This window comes from Saimiri boliviensis, chromosome 8 (assembly GCF_048565385.1).
Source record: "Saimiri boliviensis isolate mSaiBol1 chromosome 8, mSaiBol1.pri, whole genome shotgun sequence".
NCBI lineage: Eukaryota > Metazoa > Chordata > Mammalia > Primates > Cebidae > Saimiri > Saimiri boliviensis.
In genome coordinates this window covers 41962908-41983347 of record NC_133456.1, presented here as the reverse complement: position 1 = coordinate 41983347, position 20440 = coordinate 41962908, and the positions used below count along the sequence as shown (strand labels likewise).

Genomic DNA, 20440 nt, shown 5'->3' with positions numbered 1-20440 from the left:
CATCATGCGTGTAAAATTAGAAGATATAACAACTATTTAGACCTCCAAGAAATTCAGATATTAAAATTTTATCAGCTGTGAAATATAAAAAATCTACTTAGAAAGAAATAGACAGAAGGAACAGAATCACAACAATGAGCCATCAACAACAGACCATCAGGAATGACCAGGCAAATGTGACAAATAATCAAATGAAGCTTTTAGATATTAAACACGTTTGTTGAAATGAAAATACTCAATGAATAGGTCAAATGGAAGATTAGAAACAGATAATTAGTAAACTATAACATATCTAAGAAAATTATTCAGAATGAACATAGAATGGTTAAACAGTACAGATGTTAGACTGAAAAGATCTGACATCTCAAAAATTAGATTTCAAGAAGGATAGACTTGAAAAATTGAGAAGCAATATTTAAAAAGTTAATTTCTTAGAATTTTCCAGAATTTGGGAAACATACAAATGTGTAAGTTCAAGAAGCATACTGCATCCCAAAGAGGATAACTTTTTAAATATATTCCTAGAGCTGTCATATATGACAAAACACCAAAGAAAAAAGAGATCTTTAAAGCAGGCAAGAGGAAAGAACAGACAGATAACCTACAAAGAAGCAATTAAAGTAGGTGTTTTGACAGCTACAATGAAAGCCAATATGACAGTAAATAATTAGCAGAATTTGGTGATAATAAACCCCATTATAATGAAACTTTGGATCTAACCATGCTTGGTTATTACTGATCAATTACTCACTAATGATTGGCAGCCTTCTGTCTAGTTCTACTCTCAAACTGGGTGGGATAAACGTCTATCTTCTGAATGGATAGGGTACGGGACATAGTAAGATTTGAAGGAAAAGTAAGTACTCTATTCAGGAAACAGGGAGTCGGAGGATGACTCTTTTATTTCCAGTATTATTCCTGCCCAATCTCTCCTGATTAGACCTACTAAATGGGCCCCAGCTAAATATGAGATCACTACAATTATTGCCACTGTTACGGAAGTCCTGGCCAGTGAGACAGGATCCAGAACTGGCACTCTTTGACATTTATTTTGAAGCAGAAAGCCACTGCCACAACCGTGTGATGCCAAATCACAACCAGGATGAGCAAATATTTTAATTATAGAGCCAGACCACTGGAACTTCTAGTCCAGGCGTCCCCAAACTACGGCCCCCGGGCCGCATGCGGCCCCCTGAGGCCATTTATCCGCCCCCCTGCCGCACTTCAGGAAGGGGCACCTCTTTCATTGGTGGTCAGTGAGAGGAGCACAGTATGTGGCGGCCCTCCAACAGTCTGAGGGACAGTGAACTGGCCCCCTGTGTAAAAAGTTTGGGGACACCTGTATCTAGTCAATCAGCTAGACAGACTCAGGTAACTCATTTTTTTAACTATCACAATAAGCCCACTCTTCTTTTTACCAAGTTAAAAATCATCCTCAGCAATCTTATTATGAGGGGATTTTATTGTATCTTAAAAGTGATCAAATAAAATAATTTCAGTTTAGAAGTGTACACTCAATCACCAATACTGTATGGCAAGATGAGGGTGAAATAAAGATATCTTTACATAAATAAAACTTAAGAAATTTGGCACACACATAGGCCTACCAAAGGCACTTCTAAAGGACATGCTTCAGGAAGAAAAAAAATACTAGTAAATTACTCTGAAACACCAGAAAAACGGTGAGCAAACAAGATGATAAACATGCATGTAGGTCCAAATAAATAATTTCTCTAAAAGTCCTACTACTAATAATGTCATTTGTAGAGTTTATCAAAAAGGAAGACTAAAACATTGGATTCTCATCCACCTTAGCACAGAAGGGAACTTCTTCAACCTAATAAAGGCATCTCAAAAAACCCTACATTGAACATTAAATTTAATGATTAAAAAATCAAATGCTTTCCTCTTAATGTCAGAAACTAGACAGGCATTTCCACTGTCACCACTATTTATAATTATACTGAAGAATTGAAGGTTCCACCTTGTATAATGAGGTCAATCATTCAATAAATAATCTTGGAAATGAAGAAATAAAACATTCTCTTCATAGATGACATGATTTGTACTTAGAAAATACCGAAGACTCTTCACAAAATTAATGAAACTAGTTCATGAGTTTAGCAAAGTTTTAGACTGCAAGGTCAATATACAAAAATTAATTATAGTTCTATATAGTATACTATAAACTTCTATAAAATTAAGTATAACTTTATATACTATAAACTTTGATTTCCAATTGTTCATAATTAGTATGTTCATAATTAGTATGAACAATTGGAAATCAAATTTTAACATGAAGCACTATTTACAACAGCACCGAAATATGAAATGCTTAAGTATAAATCTATCAAAACATGTACAAAATCTGTTTGCTGAAAACTGCAAAACATTATCTGAAAATGTCACAGATAATTAAACAGAAAGATACACTGTGTTCATGGATTGGTGGACTCTGTATTGTTAAGATATCAGTTCTCTCTAATCCAATATCTGAGCAAAAGTTTTGTAGAAATTTATCAGCTGATTCCAAAATTAGATAGAAAGACAATAGACTAAGACTAGCCAAAAGAATTTTGAGAAAGAGTATTAATAGCAATGTTGAAGAATTCACAACACTCAATTTCAGTACTACAGTAATTAAGACGGTGTACTGCTGATTAAAAAAATGCAGACACATAAATCAGAGACAGTCAAGATGTAAACCCCAAAATTTTAATATGATGAAATGGAGAAAGGATAGTTTACAACTACTGCTGGGATAATTGTAAATCCATATTTTTAAAGAGCTAATCTTGATCCATATATCACACCATATAGAAAGTAATTTGACACTGTCTCATAAAGTTAGACATATAGTTACAACACAGCAATCTAGGTAATTACCCAAACAAATGAAAGATTGTGTCAAACACAAAATACTATATATTGTATTATTTCACTAATATTAAATTCTAGAAAAGGTAAAACCATAGTGACTGAAACTAGATAGATGGTTGCCTAGAATTGGGTATTAGAGGAAAGCATTCACTGCAAAGGGCCATGAAGAACTTCTGACAATGTTCTAGATCTTGATCGTGGTCATGGATACATGACTGTATGTAAATTCCAAAGCTTACTAAACGTCACACTTAACGTGGGTAAATTTTATTGTATGTAAATTATTCCTCAATCAAACTAGGGAGAAGTGAATTGGCTAAATTATTCTCAACCTTCCTTGAATTCAGTTTGACTTACTTGAGTCACTTTTTGACTAAGAGTCATCCATGTCCACCCTTCTTCATACAGTACTATTTCCTGTATCATCAACTGTTGTTCAGTCTTTATTAAGGGTGCACTACTATTTTCTCCAGAATTTTCTTCCACGCCTCTAACACCCATTCTACAAGTTTTCATGTAAATGTTCAAGCAATGATGATCATAGTACTTTTGCTGCTTACCTGACTATAAGATGCCATCTGACTTCAGATATATTAAAATGTGAAAAAAATGTACATCCTAGAATGGAAATGTGATAGAAAGAAACAAGTTTTAAATACTGGTGAAATCAACTTTTTAATTATTATGTAATAATCTCTTTATCTTCAGTAATGCTTTTTGGTTGTCAGTGTTGCCTGATGTAAATACAACTAACATGACGTTCTTTTGATTTTGCTGGTATATCTTTTCCCCGCCTTTTTACTTTGAGAGATCAACCTTGCCTTTACAATTAAGGGGCTCTAGAGAGCTGCTGCTGGTGTTCAGCAGTGTCTGTGATGTCTGGTGGTGGTAGCTGTCAAACAGCAGTAACAGTACCTTTAAGATAAGACTTGTTGGGCCAGGCGCGGTGGCTCAAGCCTGTAATCCCAGCACTTTGGGAAGCTGAGGCGGGTGGATCACGACGTCGAGAGATCGAGACCATGCTGGTCAACATGGTGAAACCCTGTCTCTACTAAAAATACAAAAATTAGCTGGGTGTGGTGACGCACATCTGTAATCCCAGCTACTTGGGAGGCTGAGGCAGGAGAATCGCTTGAACCCAGGAAGTGGAAGTTGCAGTGAGCCAAGATCGTGCCATTGCACCCCAGCCTGGGCAACAAAGCAAGACTCTGTTTCAAAAAAAAAACAAAAAACAGGCTGGGCGCAGTGGCTCAAGCCTGTAATCCCAGTACTTTGGGAGGCCGAGGCGGGTGGATCACGAGGTCAAGAGATCGAGACCATCCTGGTCAACATGGTGAAACCTCGTCTCTACTAAAAACACAAAAAATTAGCTGGGCATGGTGGCGCGTGCCTGTAATCCCAGCTACTCAGGAGGCTGAGGCAAGAGAATTGCCTGAACCCAGGAGGTGGAGGTTGCGGTAAGCCGAGATCGCGCCATTGCACTCCAGCCTGGGCAACAAGAGTGAAACTCTGTCTCAAAAAAAACCAAAAAACCAAAAAAAAAAACCAAAAAAACAAACCTCTTCTCCCAGACACCTGCACAGCTCACTGTCTTTCCTTATAATCTCGGCTTGAATGCCAAGCCTTCCCTTACTAGGCATGCCATCGTGCTCTGTCCCCCTGCCCTGGCTTCCTTTTTGGGCCTCACCTCTATCAGCATGTCACCCCAAGAGAGCACAGCCCTTGTCTGTTTCTTTCACTCAATCCCCAGTACCTAGAAGAGAGCATGGCCCATAGCAAGTGCTCCATCAATGAAGAGAGTGAATGACAACCACATCAAATACTGCCCAGGACATATTCTCTCCCTTCTTACGGTGTTTCAGGGATGGCTGAGATTTTTGGCCACAGAGACCAAGCCATAGCGTTGGGGGCTGTAGATGATAATGATCTGGGACTGATATATGTGGCACAGAAGTGAGCAAAGCTGATGAGGCTGAATCGTGGAGCTCCTCAGCCAGCCTCACCTTGGCAATGTCTTGGCCAGCCTGGGAGCAGAGGGGTGTCTCCCTCTGATGGGGGACACTCAGATGCCCTGATTCCCATCTGCAGGAGCTACAGCAGCATCCTGGGAACCTTCCTGGCAGAGCCCTGCTCCAACTTAACCCACCCTCCCATCCCAGGCTGGAAACCTGCAGCACCCCTCAGGTGGAAGGCAGCAGGAACCCCATGCAGCTTCTCCCTAAAACCATGAGGCTGGTTGCCATGAGTGTCATTCTGTACCTGTGGAGGCAGGGAGGGCTTTCCTGGAACCAGGTGAAGGTGGCACCATGTATCGTGATGCAATCCTTCCTGGCAGCTGCGGGGCACAAGAAGCCAGTTCCAGGAGACCCCTGACCTGGCCAGCCTGTGTATCACAGAGGCCAGAGGCAGAAGCTGCAGCAGGAAATCTCTCCCACTGAACAAACCAAAAAGCTTTCGGACCACTGTGTTAGCATGTTCTCAACAAATCAACCATCAGCAACTCTAACTTTCACAGAGATGGGAGGGAGGTTGAAATTTCAAATCCTCTAATGACAACGTTGGTTTCTTTGGCAACCAGCCCCACTGAGCAGGTGCCCCCAGCCGTCAGTTAACTCATTAGCATACATAAGAAACATCACTTCATACATTACAAAGGCTTAGCACTCAGCCTCGGGACACTGGGGCAGAGACCACACATAAACTCTTATGATGTTCCAGTAACCCACAGAATGGAAGAAAAAATCTGCACAGTAGATACCTCACAAGTGTCTGTTATTCAGAATGTATAAAAAACTTTTACAACTCAACAACAAAGACGATCCAAACTAATAAAGAACTTTAATACACACTTCACCAGCTATGCTTCATCCAAAGCTGTGAACACTTATAAAAGCCTCAATGCCAACAGACTCCACTTAGTAGATGTTATTATATTTATTAGTATTAGAGGCCATGGTGTAACTATGTTAATGTGATGGCACAGTGTAGATATTAGTGTTAGGGCATGGTGTACCTACATATTACATTGGTGTTGGAGAACAGTACAGATACTACGTTAGCATTAGGGCACTGTGTGGATAGTATTACATTAGTATTAGAAGCCACGGTATGGATATCGGATTAGCATTAGAGTATGGTATGGGTATTATATTGGTGTTAGGGCACGGTATGGATATCACAGTAATGTCAGGGAACAGGGTGATTATTATAATAGAGGCCACTGTGAGGTCATATCTTAGCAGCCACTGTGTCTGGGACGTTGACAACGATATCAGGGTGTAGTCGTAACAATGAGATTTGGGGATTTCTTCCGTTGTTGAGTACTCTAAAGACTCTCTTCTCTGCACTCAGGGCCGTGGGAAGAAAGCTTTTTACTCACCAATGAACAAGACTTAGTTGACAGGACCGTCATGCTGCCCTGAGGAAGTCGAAGCTCCTAGCTGCTTTGGGCACCTCAGAAGGAAGTTGGTCAGGGGTGGGATCGCGTGCCCTCTGGTGGCGCCAGAGCTCAGCACAGACACTCTTGCTCAGTTTCTCAGCGGACGTGCACCCCCGCCTGGCTGTCCTGAAATATCTATAAGATTCAATATTCAGTTTATTCAGTGTAATAATTTTGGAAATTCAAAAGAAAATGAAGCCCACTGTAGGCATATCTTTCCCAAAAATGGTGATAGAAGACTCTGGAAGCCATGTAGAATAAAATGAATATATACACAAAATGAAAACAAAAGCCTACTCAAAATAGTCCAGAGACTGTAATTTGAAATGCAAAACTATAAGAAATCTAAAATAAAATCTATAGGACATTGGGTTTGGTGTTGAGTTTTAACACACAACATCAAACACCAATTCATGAAAATATTGATAAGAGACTTTATTAAACTAAGTATTCTACTGTGAAAAACTGTACTCAGAAAACAAAAAGACAAGACAGATGTGAGAAGATATTTACAAAATACATACGTGATTTTAAAACTGGGTAAATATCTGAACAGATACTCAGCCACAGCAAATATACTGATAGTAGGCTGGGCATGGTGGATGCACATCTCCACATTACCCGGCTTGGTGATGCATGCCTGTAATCCCAGCTACTTGAGAGGCTGAGGCAAGACAATCACTTGAATCTGGGAGGCAGAGGTTGCCTTGGGCCAAGATCACATGTAAAACTGCAGATTCACTGAACCAGACTACATTGTATTCAGTGGAAGGCTGATCAAGGATTCAAAAGTACGCAACCCTTTGTTTTATCTACTTCTGACCTGGGAGCACCCCCACTTCCTACTTCCAGTTGTTCCACCTTATGAACCAAATGACTGTACATCTTACGCATATTGATTGGTGTCTGGTGTCTCCTGTCTTTCTAATGTATAAAAGCAAACTTTACCCTGACTACCTTGGGCCCATGTTGTCAGGACCTCCTAAGGCTTTGTCATGGGCATGTCCTCAACCTTGGTAAAATAAGCATTTTAAATTGACTGAGACCTGACTCAGATATTTTGGGATCACAATCCACAATCACCATAGTGTGACAGTTGACTACATACAGCATTCAGTACAGAGATGTGCCATACAGGTTTGTAGCCTGGGAGCAATAGGCTATATGATATAATTTATGTGTGGAGTGGGCTACGCCATCCAGGATTTAAAAGGACACTCTAGGGCAGGCGTCCCCAAACTATGGCCCGCGGGCCGCATGCAGCCCCCTGAGGCCATTTATCCGGCCCCCCCGCTGCACTTCAGGAAGGGGAACCTCTTTCATTGGTGGTCAGTGAGAGGAGCACAGTATGTGGCAGCCCTCCAACGGTCTGAGGGACAGTGAACTGGCCCCCTGTATAAAAAGTTTGGGGACGCCTGCTCTAGGGTGTTCAGACAAGGATGAAATCACCAAGGACAAATTTCTCAGCAAGAATTCACATCATTAGGAGATGCTTGAGGTGTGTTTTAAATGGTTAAAGCCTAGGAGAAACAAAAAGAAACTCAAATCCTGTTACGGTTTAATAACAAAGCTTAATAGAGTTAACATATTTCATCTAATCTAAAATGCTAATGATTAACAGACATTATCTGATGCACCGTCACAAATAAGTTGCCAATTAAACTGACTTTCTAAATAACAACAAGAATGAATTATGGTTTTGACATGCTAAAGCAAAAAAGGAGGAAGCCATTAGCCTGAGGTCTTGCCTAAGCAAATGGAAACTGAACTTGGAGGCATTTAAACTGACTTAAAAACATAACCAACCAACCAGTCAATGACAAAAAGCCCAGCCGCCAGTTGGCTGTACGACTAGGGACTCTGAGGGAACCGTCCCCACAACAGGCGGTCACCTAGCTGGAGCCAAGCAGAAACCTCACTTAGCTGCCACCACTAAGAGCTCGAAGCCCCAGGCCCTGCTTTCTGTTCTGGTGCTTCAGGTGTGATTCGTGAATCATTCTTTTGCTCAAATAAACTGTTTAAACTTATTTTGCCTAAAATTCTTCTAACCCCTGCATCCTAACCCCTAACCGGTAACCCCTAACTCTAACCCTCTCCGTTAGCGCTAATCCTCACCCTAAGCCCTAACCATACATTAGTTTCTATGTTTGCCGTATTGGCCCGGCCTCGTGAGTAGTGCGAATTTTACAGTAACATTTGTGGACGGAGGCCTTGCATTAGCATCACAGCTGTTTTCTACATGATCACTGCGGGTGTTGTATTCACATTTCGGATGTCATATCTGCCTTAGGAATGCTCTATTTGTGTTCTGAGGCTGCGATGTGCACCTCGCACTGCAGCCGCCTGGCCTTGGGTGGAGAGAAGCTCGGTGCACGGGCTGCACAGGGGCTTTTGGTGGCCAGTTTTCCAAACCGAGATCTTCTTACTAGTCTCTGACCCTGAGCAGTTTGGCTGCAAACAGGAAGGATTTTACTCACCATGGACGTGGTCCAGAGTCGTCCCAAAGTGAGGCTGTGCCCGCTAGGTCAATGCTGTGGCAGAACGCGGCTCCGCTCTCTCGGTGCCCCCAGGTCTGCACTGAGGACACTGAGGACAATGAAACTCGGCAGACCGCCGTGGCACAATGCACGTGGCCGGGAGGCCATGTGAAAAGACAGGCTCAGGCGCCCCCTGCTGGCAGCCGGGCAGTGCAGGGCCCTCTTGCTGCCGGTGATGTGCCCCCGCCCTCTTCGGGAGACTAGGGCCCCTGCAAGGCCCTCTTACAGTAAGACCCCTGCCCCAGGGTCTGTGCTGAGGAGGACGCAGCTCCACCCTCAAAGTGCCCCCCAGGTCTACACTGAGGAGAGCGCAACTCTGCAGCCCGCTGTGATGAGACACAGGGAGGTGCTGTGACGTGATGCACATAGGCAGCGGAGCCTCAGGAATCTGAAAAGGCGGGCTTGGGTGCCCCCTCCTGGTGGCTGGGCACTGCAGGGCCCTCTTGCTCACCGTGTAGTGGCAACATGCCCCCTGCTGGCAACCAGGGCAATGCAGTGCCCTCTTGCTCACAGCGTGGTGCCGGTGCTGCTGGACCCTCTTACTCGCGGTGTAGTGGAAGCATGCCCCCTACTGGTCGCTGCGGGCACTGCAAGACCCTCTTGCCTGTAGTTTTATGGCAGCACCTCCATGCTGGCAACCAGAGAACTGCAGGGTCCTCTTGCTCACAATATGGTGCCCGCGTGCCCCTCGTTGGCTTCTCAGGGCACTGTAGGGCCCTCTGGCTCACAGTGTAGTGGTGGCACACCCCCTGCTGGCTGCTGGGGCACTGTAGGGTCCTGTTGCTCACAGTGTATTGGCAGCACGCTCCCTGCTGGCAGCTGGGGACACTGCAGGGCCCTCTTGCTCCCAGGGTGATGGCTGGCGCCCCTTTACTGGCCTCCTCCTGCACCACTTAAAGTCAGAGTGCCAGTTATCCAGCATCCACAGTTCTGGGAATACGAACTGAAATGGAGCTATAACTGGAAAGAGCTGATGTCTCAGTTCTTGTCTAACTTGGAAGAAAGATTTTCATGAAGAGGTAGTACAAAGATGGCAGATAACTTCACTGAAAACAAATACAGTGTAAACAGCTTATTGTAGAAAACATAGGTAGGCCCCAAGGGAGGAGCAGGCTGATCGTGCAGGAAAACAGACCAAGAGTCCTGTGCAGGGAATTTTATTTTGGACTTCTTCACATTCCTGCCTCTGTCTCAAGTCTCCACCTCTTTTCTTTGTCTGGTTTTTCTGCTCCTACCTTAGGTGCCTGACTTGCCCCTCTTTGGCTTGTGAGACCTCCTGTTGGTTAAGACACAAATCTGGAGATCAATCCAAATCCACTGATGGGCCTGGCTTCTTCCTGCCTCCTAGGAAGGCCCTACAGTGGTCACGTCTGTACCTTCTGTGCCTGCCTATCTCTTTTGAATGTCCTTCTCTGCCCTAATCTGTACTTATGGTGCCAGGTTTCTCTTAAGAATGTTCCCATGTGTGTACTTACGCAACAATCTTGCATGTTCTTCACATGTACCCCAAAACCTAAAATGCAATTTTAAAAAAAGAATGTTCCCTTTGTCCTTCTTATCAGCATGTAGCTAGCAATTTTCTGACATTTTAACTGTAAAGTGAATGATGATTGGGTCTTCCTAAGAGGAGTTCTAGGGTGTTTCTTTCTACATAGGTACATCTTCCTCCTGCCCACAACTGACAAATGCCCATCCACTCCAGCATTAGAGATGCTACTAATATATCAATTTTTGACAGTCCCTTCAGGTGAGCCTTCGCATCTTCTGTGCTCCCACCCGCATGTCTAGCTATCTACCTACTTTGTTCATGTCTAGCTATCTACCTACTCTAACACAGCCCACTATCCTGTGTCTTTCCCAAAAGTAGGGAAGAAACAATTCATTGGAAACCATAGGAAATGAAATGAATGTAGATGAAAACTTTACAACTTATACAAATAATCACTCAAAATCATCCTTACACTAAAAATGCAAAACTATACAATTTCTAGAAGAAAACAGAATAAAAGCTATGTGCCCTTGGGTTTGGTAATAAATTTTAACAAACAACACAAAGTTGTTGGTTAAATACAATACACACAGAACAAAGAATTCAGTGGATTTTTAAAAATATTAAAAGTGTATACTCTGAAAAAGACCTTGTTAAGAGAATGAAAAGACAAGCCACATATTGAACGAAACTATTTGCAAAATACCGATCTGAGAAAGAATTTGTATTCACTGTACAAAAAAAAAAAATCTTAAAACTAAGTAAAACAGCCCAATTAAAGAAACAGATACCTCACCAAAGGATTTAAGAGAAACCAGCCCTCTCAAAAGACTCCGCCACTGATATCAACCAACTGCCTGAAGGTGCCTCTCGTTTCTTGCCTGATAAGAGACCACACATGACAGAGAGGTTCTGGCCAGTATGCAGAGGATGCACAGAGCAAGTTTTCACGTCCTCTGCGTCACCTTTTAATGTCAGAGGGCTGAAAACTTCACCCTGGGATTATGCTAACACTGCCATTATTTGAACATGGGACCCATGAAGGAGTAAGAAACTCAGCTGCGATTGTCTGCATTTCTCCTTTCATAAATATTCATGACTCCTCCTAGAGCTTATTAAATATGTGTGTTTGGCCATGCCACTCAGCATAAATTACTGTTTTCTCTACCTCTCCCTTGAAGTGTCTGCTTCTGGCTTCTGGCTGGAGTCTGTGCTTTCCAGCTGGTTAGAAGAACTACCCTGCAGGCTGCAACCCTTTATAGGAAATAAATCTCTCACTGGGTGCAGTGGCTCATGCCTGTAATCCCAGCAATTTGGGAAGCCAAGGTGGGTGGATCACCTGAGTTCAGGAGTTTGAGACCAGCCTGACCAACATGGTGAAACCCTGTCTCTACGAAAAATACAAAAAATTAAACAGGCATGGTGGTGGACATCTGTAATTCTAGCTAATTGGGAGGCTGAGGCAAGAGAATTGCTTGAACCCAGGAGGTGGGGGGTGCAGTGAACCAAGATCACACACCATTGTACTCCAGCCTGGGCAACAAGAGTGAAACACCTTCTCAAAATAAATAAATAAATAGAAATAAAGAAATATCTCCTTTCCAAAGTTATGAACCTTGTCGTTCTGCAGCTGACAGTGTTACAAAGTTCAAAAGACCTTCCATCCTCTCCCACAGAAGTCCTAGAAATTGTCATTTTATTATTTTAGATGCCTGAGAACTTGTAATCAATGAGCAGAAATGTTGAAATTGTGCTTTACCACCCATGTATCTCTCAATCCAATCAAGTAGATGTTTAAAATTAACCATGAGAATATGTATGTCTAATTTATGGCTAAAATTTCAGGATGAAAGCTATAGATCTCTATTTGTGTTTTATGCCTATTAACATATGTTATATATATATATATGTGTGTGTGTGTGTGTGTGTGTGTGTATGTGTGTGTGTGTGTGTGTGTGTGTGATATTTCCTTAACTTCAGATAGCAATGCAAAATTCACTGATAAAATCCTCTAAAAGTGCTGTATTCTAACTTAGCTTGGAAAAAAATAAGAATTTCTAAATAAATATTCTCCAAACTCCTAGAAATGTAGGAACTGATACAAATGATTTTCAAGTTAACACAATTTATATAAAACATAGTTAAATAAGATCAATTTAATGCTTTTGGTGTAAAAAAAAAACAACTATATCTTCAGCGATATCACTATTGAATATAAAGTAAACATAAATTTCTATTCTGCTTGAGTTCTAGTCAAATAAGCTAATATGTTTACCAGATACTTAAATTCTTAAAGCTTATAGATTTGATTCTAATTAAGTTATTCTTATTAAAAACATTATTTCAATAATAATTTTTTACAGTATATCTGCCTAATAATAGTTTCCAAAATACTTTTGGTAATTTTTAACCTTAAAGTTAAGCTAACTAAAAGATTTGCATTAACCATTTAGATAATTTATAAATAAGATACAATACTAAAACATTAATTACTGAACATAACTAATTCAACTTTATATACTTTTGCCCCCTATTTTTATGGACAGACTAAAGATATTTTGGCCTGTTAATAAATATTATTTTTGCCTACCACACTGAGAAATTGTACTATGAGGAAACACATCCCTCTAGATGGTGGGAGATCGTATACTCATGCGTTGTCTAACCTACTATAGAATGTTAATATATGCCAATATAAAATTGTCTACTTCCTAGTTTACTCTGGAAAATAAAGATTACTAAGCATTAAAAATATAATCAATATATATAGGCCGGGCGCGGTGGCTCAAGCCTGTAATCCCAGCACTTTGGGAGGCCGAGGCGGGTGGATCACAAGGTCAAGAGATCGAGACCATCCTGGTCAACATGGTGAAACCCCGTCTCTACTAAAAATACAAAACATTAGCTGGGCATGGTGGCGCGTGCCTGTAATCCCAGCTACTCAGGAGGCTGAGGCAGGAGAATTGCCCGAACCTGGGAGGCGGAGGTTGCGGTGAGCCGAGATCGCGCCATTGCACTCCAGCCTGGGTAACAAGAGCGAAAATCTGTCTCAAAAAAAAAAAAAAATATATATATATATATATATATATATATATATATATATATAAAATCAATATATAGAAATAAAATTATTAGAAATAATAGAATAACTAGAAACAACTCTATGCAAAGTATGCAAGGAAAGTAGGGCAAGTTTTGCAAGTCAAGTAGGTTGTATTTTTTATCGGAAAAACTATACAAAATATACAAATAAAAAGGGATACCTAATATTTCCTAGGTTACATTTATATAGGGAAAATGTTATGTTTTCAGAAATTATGTAAAATCCTGGAACTTTGTCAGTGTACCACGTAGCAGTTATGTCAGACGGGAACACTTCCCATTTACAGGAAACTAGAAAGCCCCTGCCTCACCCTCACTTTGGGCTGACACCATTTTTTGGCCTCGGCTGGTCTGCACCCAGGTGCTCATTAAAACAGTATGTTGCTCCACACTGCCTCGAGTTGTTTGCTGGCACTCTCAGGGTTCGAACCAATAATAGAGCCTTGCGCCTAATATCCCAGGTGGTAATCCAAGAGCAATCTCTGCTTGACACCCCTCCTCCTTCACCCTCCATATCCAAGCAATCACCAAGGATACAAGCCGGCCAGGCAAGGTAGCTCTCGCCTGGCAGCCCAGTACTTTAGGAGGCCAAGGCATGTGGATCACCTGAGGTCAGGAGGTCGAGACTGGTCTGGCCAACATTGCAAAACCCTGTTTCTACTAGAAATTCAAAAATTAGCCAGGTGTGGTGGCAGGCGCTTGTAATCCCAGCTACTCGGGAGGCTGAGGCAAGAGAATTACTTGAATCTGGGAGGCATCAGATGCAGAGAGCTGAGATCACGCCACTTCACTCCAGCCTGGGCAACAGCACAAGACTCCATTTCAAAGAAAAGAAAAGAAAAGAATTAGTATAGTTTTTCACCAGAAAAGGGGTCTTGTCTGAGACCCCAACAATGGGTTTCTGGATCTCACACGAGATGGAATTTATGGCGAGCCGCAGAGCCTAGTGACATTAGGAGAATTTATTAGCCACTACTAAGCCACATAGCAGGGAATACTCAGAAAGCAAGAGGAGGAACACACCTGATTTAAAGAAAAAACATTATTTTTGAGACGGAGTTTTACTCTTGTCACAGTGACATGATCTCGGCTCACTACAACCTCTGCTTCCTGGGTTTAAGCATTCCCCTGCCCCAACCTCCCAAGTAGCTGGGATTATAGGTGTGCACCACCATGCCTAGCTAAGTTTTTTGTGTTTATTTTCCATTTTATTTTTACTTTATTTATTTATTTTTATTCAGTCCCTGTAGAGACCGCCAATAATGGCCAATGCCGACTATATTGCCAGTCATCATGGCAGGGTATTGGGAAAAGTTTTCAATTAGCCATAATCATGCCTCAGATAAAGCTCATTGGCTACAATACTGCCAATGTGCAAAGCTATTTTTTTTTTTTTTTGTATTTTTGGTAGAGACTGGGTTTCACTGTGTTGGCCATGCTGGTGTCCAACTCCTGGCCTCAAGTGATCCACCCTCCTTGGCCTCCCAAAGTGCTGGGACTACAGGTGTGAGCCACTGCGCCTGGCCTGAATGTTTGTTTATATAGGTTATTAAGAATAGTATTGTCTCTTATAAAGGCCTGTGATCAGTTTGTGTCAGGCTATTAGTATTGGTACTTTTCTATGTTACTATCGATTTTAACAATAATTTATGAGTGTACTATTATCTTTAAAGTAAAACTTACTTTTAAATTAAGAATGCTCTTTGCTTAAACTACTCTTATATTTTTATAAGTTTTGGGTCTTTATTTAGTTATTAGCTTGTTCCTGCAACCACAAATACTTTATAACCAAAGGTGCTCAACCCCTAAATACATAATCCAACAAATGTAAAGTGTGTGTGTGGGTGGGGGAGTGTGGGTGTGTTTGAGACAGGGTCTCACTCTGTCTCCCAGGCTTGAGAGCAGTGGTGTGATCATGGCTGGCTCACTGTGGCCTCAAACTCCTGGGCTCAAGTTATCCTCCCACCTCAGCCTCCTGGGTAGCTGGGACCACAGGCAGGCATCACCACACCAGCTAATTTTTATATTTTATGTAGACATGAGGGTCTCACTATTTTCCCAGGCTGGTCTTGAACTCCTGATCTCAAGTGATCCTCCCACCTTGGCCTTCCAGAGTACTGGGATTACACTCGTGAGCCCTGCACCCTGCCCAGATTTAACTTTTTCTAAAGCTTTTATTTAAAATAAAGTCACTGTGGTTGATACCTCTCTGACAGTTTTGCATTTTAAGCGTGAAGACTATGTTGAATTTTTCCATGTTGTAAAATGTGCATCCATGTTTATTTCATTCCTATGGTTTCCAATTAATTTTTCCTTCTTCCTTTTTAGAAACACAGGGGCTAGTGGGCTCCCTGTCAGTTTGCATTTCCAGAACGATGGTGCTGAACACTCAGTGCTCCGACTTTAAGTGGTGCAGCAGGATGGCCACCAGAGGGCGTGCTTCCTCTGCCAGCCCTGCAGCCCCCAGCCACCAGCAGAGGGCGCGCCGGAGTAAGGCGGCATAACTGCCTAACAGCCCACCTCCTCTAACAGAAGCCCCGCCTTTATGTAGGCTTACAACTTGAGATACTACAGGTGAAAGGGTCTTGGGTTTACAGTTTTGGAAATTACATGTGAAAGGGTCTTGGTCCATGGAGTACGCATAGGGTGGGGTTTTGAACTTGTTTAAGTTAAAACAATGCCTTCTGGAAAGACTCCCCCACACTATGCCTGCCATCTTATAGGAGGGTGATTAAGGGGGCACCCGGTCAGCCAGCCTTTACTTGTATTGAAATGCAGAGTGGAAGTCAAGGAGGAGGTGATCTTAGGTGCTTGGGTCTCCTTCCTCACCAGGTGACCTCCTCCCTGCACATGGCCACTCTCCCACGTGGGCTACTTTCCAGCCTCACTCACAATCTCTCTGAGCAACTGTGGAAAGAAGACAGTGGTGGAGCCTCTCCCTTGTCCAAGTCACTCTGCTGATAGACCTGCATAACTCATCTCACTGAACCCTGGACCGCCCCGGGAAGAATACCTCTGCCCCTGTATTTCAGACAAAGACTATGAGGCGGTCGGGCACGGTGGCTCACACCTATAATCCCAGCACTCTGGGAGACAGAGGCAGGTGGATCATGAGGTCAGGAGTTCAAGACCAGCCTGGCCAAGATGGAGAAACCCCATCTCTACTAAAAACACAAAAATTAGCCGGGCGTGGTGGTGGGCACCTATAATCCCAGCTATTCGGGAGGCTGAGGCAGGGAGTTGCTTGAACCCGGTGTCAGGTCTCCACATGCAAACCTGAAGCCTGAAAGTCGGAAGTCCTGCTTGTTTCCTGATTGTCTCCCCCTCACCCCCCCCCCACCCTCTGCATTCACCATTTTCCCAGATTACCCAGCGGAGCTTCCCCAGAGAAGCCCCTCACCCACCCCTGCCATCTTAACTGTTTTTATGATAATGTGAATACCTCTCACCCATCCTGTCATCTTAACTGCTCTTCTGCCTCACCCCCAGCTGCCACTGTAACTGAACTTATGGTAATGTATCTCCTTGCCCCTACCCCCACCACTGTAACTGATCTTACTCTGTAACTTTCCACTGCCCATCGGAAACCTATAAAGCCAACTCCTATCCCATTGCCCTTTGCTAACACCCTTTTTGGCCTTAGCTGACCTGCTCCCAGGTAAATAAACAGCCACGTTGCTCACACAAAGTCTATTTGGGGTGTCTCTTCATTCAAGGCATGCATTTTAACACCCGGGAGGCAGAAGTCGCCGGAAGCTGAGATCGCACCACTGCACTCCAGCCTGGGCAACAGAGCGAGACTCTGTCTCAAAAATAAAAATAAAAATAAAAAAACAAAGAATATGAGGCTAGCAGAGGCTGTGACCAAGCAAATGACCCAAGGTTTGTCAGCAGTAGCTGAATTGGAACTAAGTTTTCATATTCACAGGGTGTGATGAGGGCCTTCCGATTACAAGATCCAAAATGTGACTGGCACTTCCATTAACATGTACATACATTTGTCTGGAATCTATGTATGAGCATTTTCATGCATCAAATTTTGCCAGGAGTCTCACATATTATCTTTTATCATAGGCACAAAATTCTGTGTTCTTCAGCATAAATACTTGTATTTTTATAGTTGAAAGTTGGGGATGCAAGTGATCTCCCACACAGCCAGCAGCTAAAATATTCCAAATGTAGTTTTCACCATGCATTGGGATTTACTCAGGCGAGGGCGGGCTGGCAAAATATGAGGGAAATATTAGGGAAAGCTAGGAGATTATAGTCTCTAACCCAAAAATATATAAAATTAGCCGTATCAATTTGTAAACGTCCTTTGTGAGATAAAAGTATAAAATGTTGTTTTTCATCAAAATTTGAAATAAGATGGGAAGCTCTGCAGCTCAGCCACTGGCTGATGCACTGTTGCAATCCAATCTTCTCACTTCTGTGTTCTAATTTCTTCCCAGGTACTACTGTTGAGTTTGAGCCTCAGCAAGGAACTCAAGGAAGTGCCCACTAAAACACTGAAGTATCTTTGCCTGCCTGGTTTGCAAGATTAAAAGGACTGATAAAGTTTACTGTTGGTGAAAGCTACAGGCACTCTCTTGCTAACCCTAAACCCTAACTGACCCTGACCTCATGCCACTCTTCCCCACAATCCCTCAGGTATGTCCCATTTCTGCTCAATTTTATCCTCCAAACTTCTAACGCTTAATACTCTAAATACAAAACCAACCTATGGGCAATCTCATCCCCAGTTGAATACTAAATTACACTAGGAAATGAAATCACAAGAACAGAAAGGCATAGATGAATGTCTAGCATAATTATATAATTAATAATGCTCAATGAAATGATCATAATCTGACACTAAGACATAGTTGAAGGATTACAGACCATGATCACTTCATCCTTTTCTCAGAAAATCAAGCTGGTTTTGCCTACTGAAGCCATCTCTGCAAATAAACGTCAACTACGCAGAATGAAGAAACCCAGGAACTCATCTCCACAGATGCAGGAAGCACTTTTCACAAAGCCAACACCATTTCATTATAAAAACACCCAACAAACTAGGGATAGGAATTTTTGTTAACACAGCAATCAGCCTCTATGCCAAACCCATAACTAGAACCATCTCCATTATTACGGCCATATATGACAAAAGCACAGCTAACATCATAAACAATGGGGAATGTTAAAAAGCTTTTCCTCTAAGATCTGGAACAAGTTTGGCTACTTTTACCACTTTTATTTATCATAGCCCTGGAAGAGCAATTCGACAGGAGAATGCAATAAAAGGCACCCAAACTGGAAAATAGGAAGTCGAATTGTCTCTGTTTGCAGGTGAAATGATCACGTACATATAGAGAGAAAACCCTAAAGATTCTATCAAAAAAACCTACTAGAAATAATAAATAAATTTACTAAAGCTGAAAGACACAATATCAATATACAAAAACGAGTAGCACACTGATGAGCAAATAGCGAAACGCCTAGGAAAGAAATGAAGAACGCTACTTCATTACAGTAGCTACTACCTCCACCAAAAAGTGATACCTAGAGATGAACTCAACCAAAAAGGCGAAAGATCCCACAATGAAAGCTATAAAACACAGATAAAATGTATTAAAGCAGACACGTGTAAATGGAAAGATATCCCACGTCCAAGTGCTAGAAGAATATTGTTAAAATATCTATATCACCCAGTGGGATCTACAGAATGAGCAAAGTCCTGTTAAATCACAAAAGACATTCTTCATAGAAATAGAAAAAAAAAATCCTAAAATTTACATAGACGTGCAAAATATCTCAGACAAAAGAATCTTGCTTGAAAAGAAAAATGCTGGAAGCATCACACTAACTTATTTCAAAATATGCTACAAACGTATGGTAACCAAAACGACATGGAACTGGCACAAAAAAAGGGTCCAGAGAGAGACAGAGATAGAGATACATGAATGACAGACAGACATAGACAACTGAAACAGAATAGAGAACTCAGAAATAAATTCACCCATTTACTGTCTACTAATGTTTAACAAAGGCACTAAGAAGACACCTTCAGGAAGGACAGTCTCTTCAATAAACTGTGCTAGGTAAACACAACATCCACATGTACAAGAATAAATCTAGACCGTTATCTTACCATATACAAAAATCTACTCAAAATGAAGATTTAAATGTAGGACCTGAAACTACAAAACTACCAGAGAAGAAAAACTAGGATAAATGCTTCATGAAATTGGTTAGGACAAGGGATTTTCAAATAAAGATCAAAAGCAGAAGCAACAAAAGCAAAAACAGACGAAGTGCAATTACACTAAATGTAAAGCCTTCTGCGAAGCAGAGGAAGAAATCAGTAGCATGAAGAAACAGTCCAGAAAATGGAAGACAGCATTTGCAAACTATGCATGAGGCTACGAGTTAATACGCAAAACATATAATGAACTCAAACTACTCAAATACCTCTGCCCCTGTATTTCAGACAAAGACTATGAGGCGGTCGGGCACGGTGGCTCACACCTATAATCCCAGCATTCTGGGAGACAGAGGCAGGTGGATCATGAGGTCAGGAGTTCAATACCAGCCTGCCCAAGATGGAGAAACCCCGTCTCTACTAAAAACACAAAAATTAGCCGGGCATGGTGGTGGGCACCTATAATCCCAGCTATTCAGGATGTTTTTGGTAAAACCCAATATTCGTAATAAAGTCCAGAACCATGAATTGTTTTAAATAACTTCTTCTTATATGTGATTACAAGTATACCTCTATGGGAAGTTAGTATACTCTCACACAAGCTAATTTTTTGAAGGAAAAGTCCAACTGTAGAAACTCCCAGAAACACAATAGTGATAAGCACCCACAGAAAGCCAAGAAAGTCATGCCCAGGATCCAAATAATCAGGTGGAAAACTGATGGCCTGGAATATAATAGTTGAAATAATGAATGAAAAGGTCAGTGACATTTACAATATTTCAGTAAAAAATGATAATCTTTAGAAACCATCT

General features: G+C 41.9%; 1 long non-coding RNA gene and 1 other non-coding gene across 2 annotated transcripts in view; one reads left to right on the top strand and one right to left on the bottom strand.

Annotated features, from left to right (window-relative positions):
- Window positions 1–19756, top strand: part of LOC141585367 (uncharacterized) — a 79433-nt gene extending 59677 nt beyond the window's left edge. Inside the window, exon 2 of the long non-coding RNA XR_012518784.1 lies at window positions 17899–19756. This is a non-coding gene — a long non-coding RNA (uncharacterized LOC141585367). The remainder of the gene's footprint in view (window positions 1–17898) is intronic.
- Window positions 14689–14829, bottom strand: LOC120367305 (U4 spliceosomal RNA). The gene has a single exon (XR_005581711.1). It is a non-coding gene; the product is annotated as a U4 spliceosomal RNA (small nuclear RNA).
- Window positions 19757–20440: the final 684 nt, after the last annotated feature.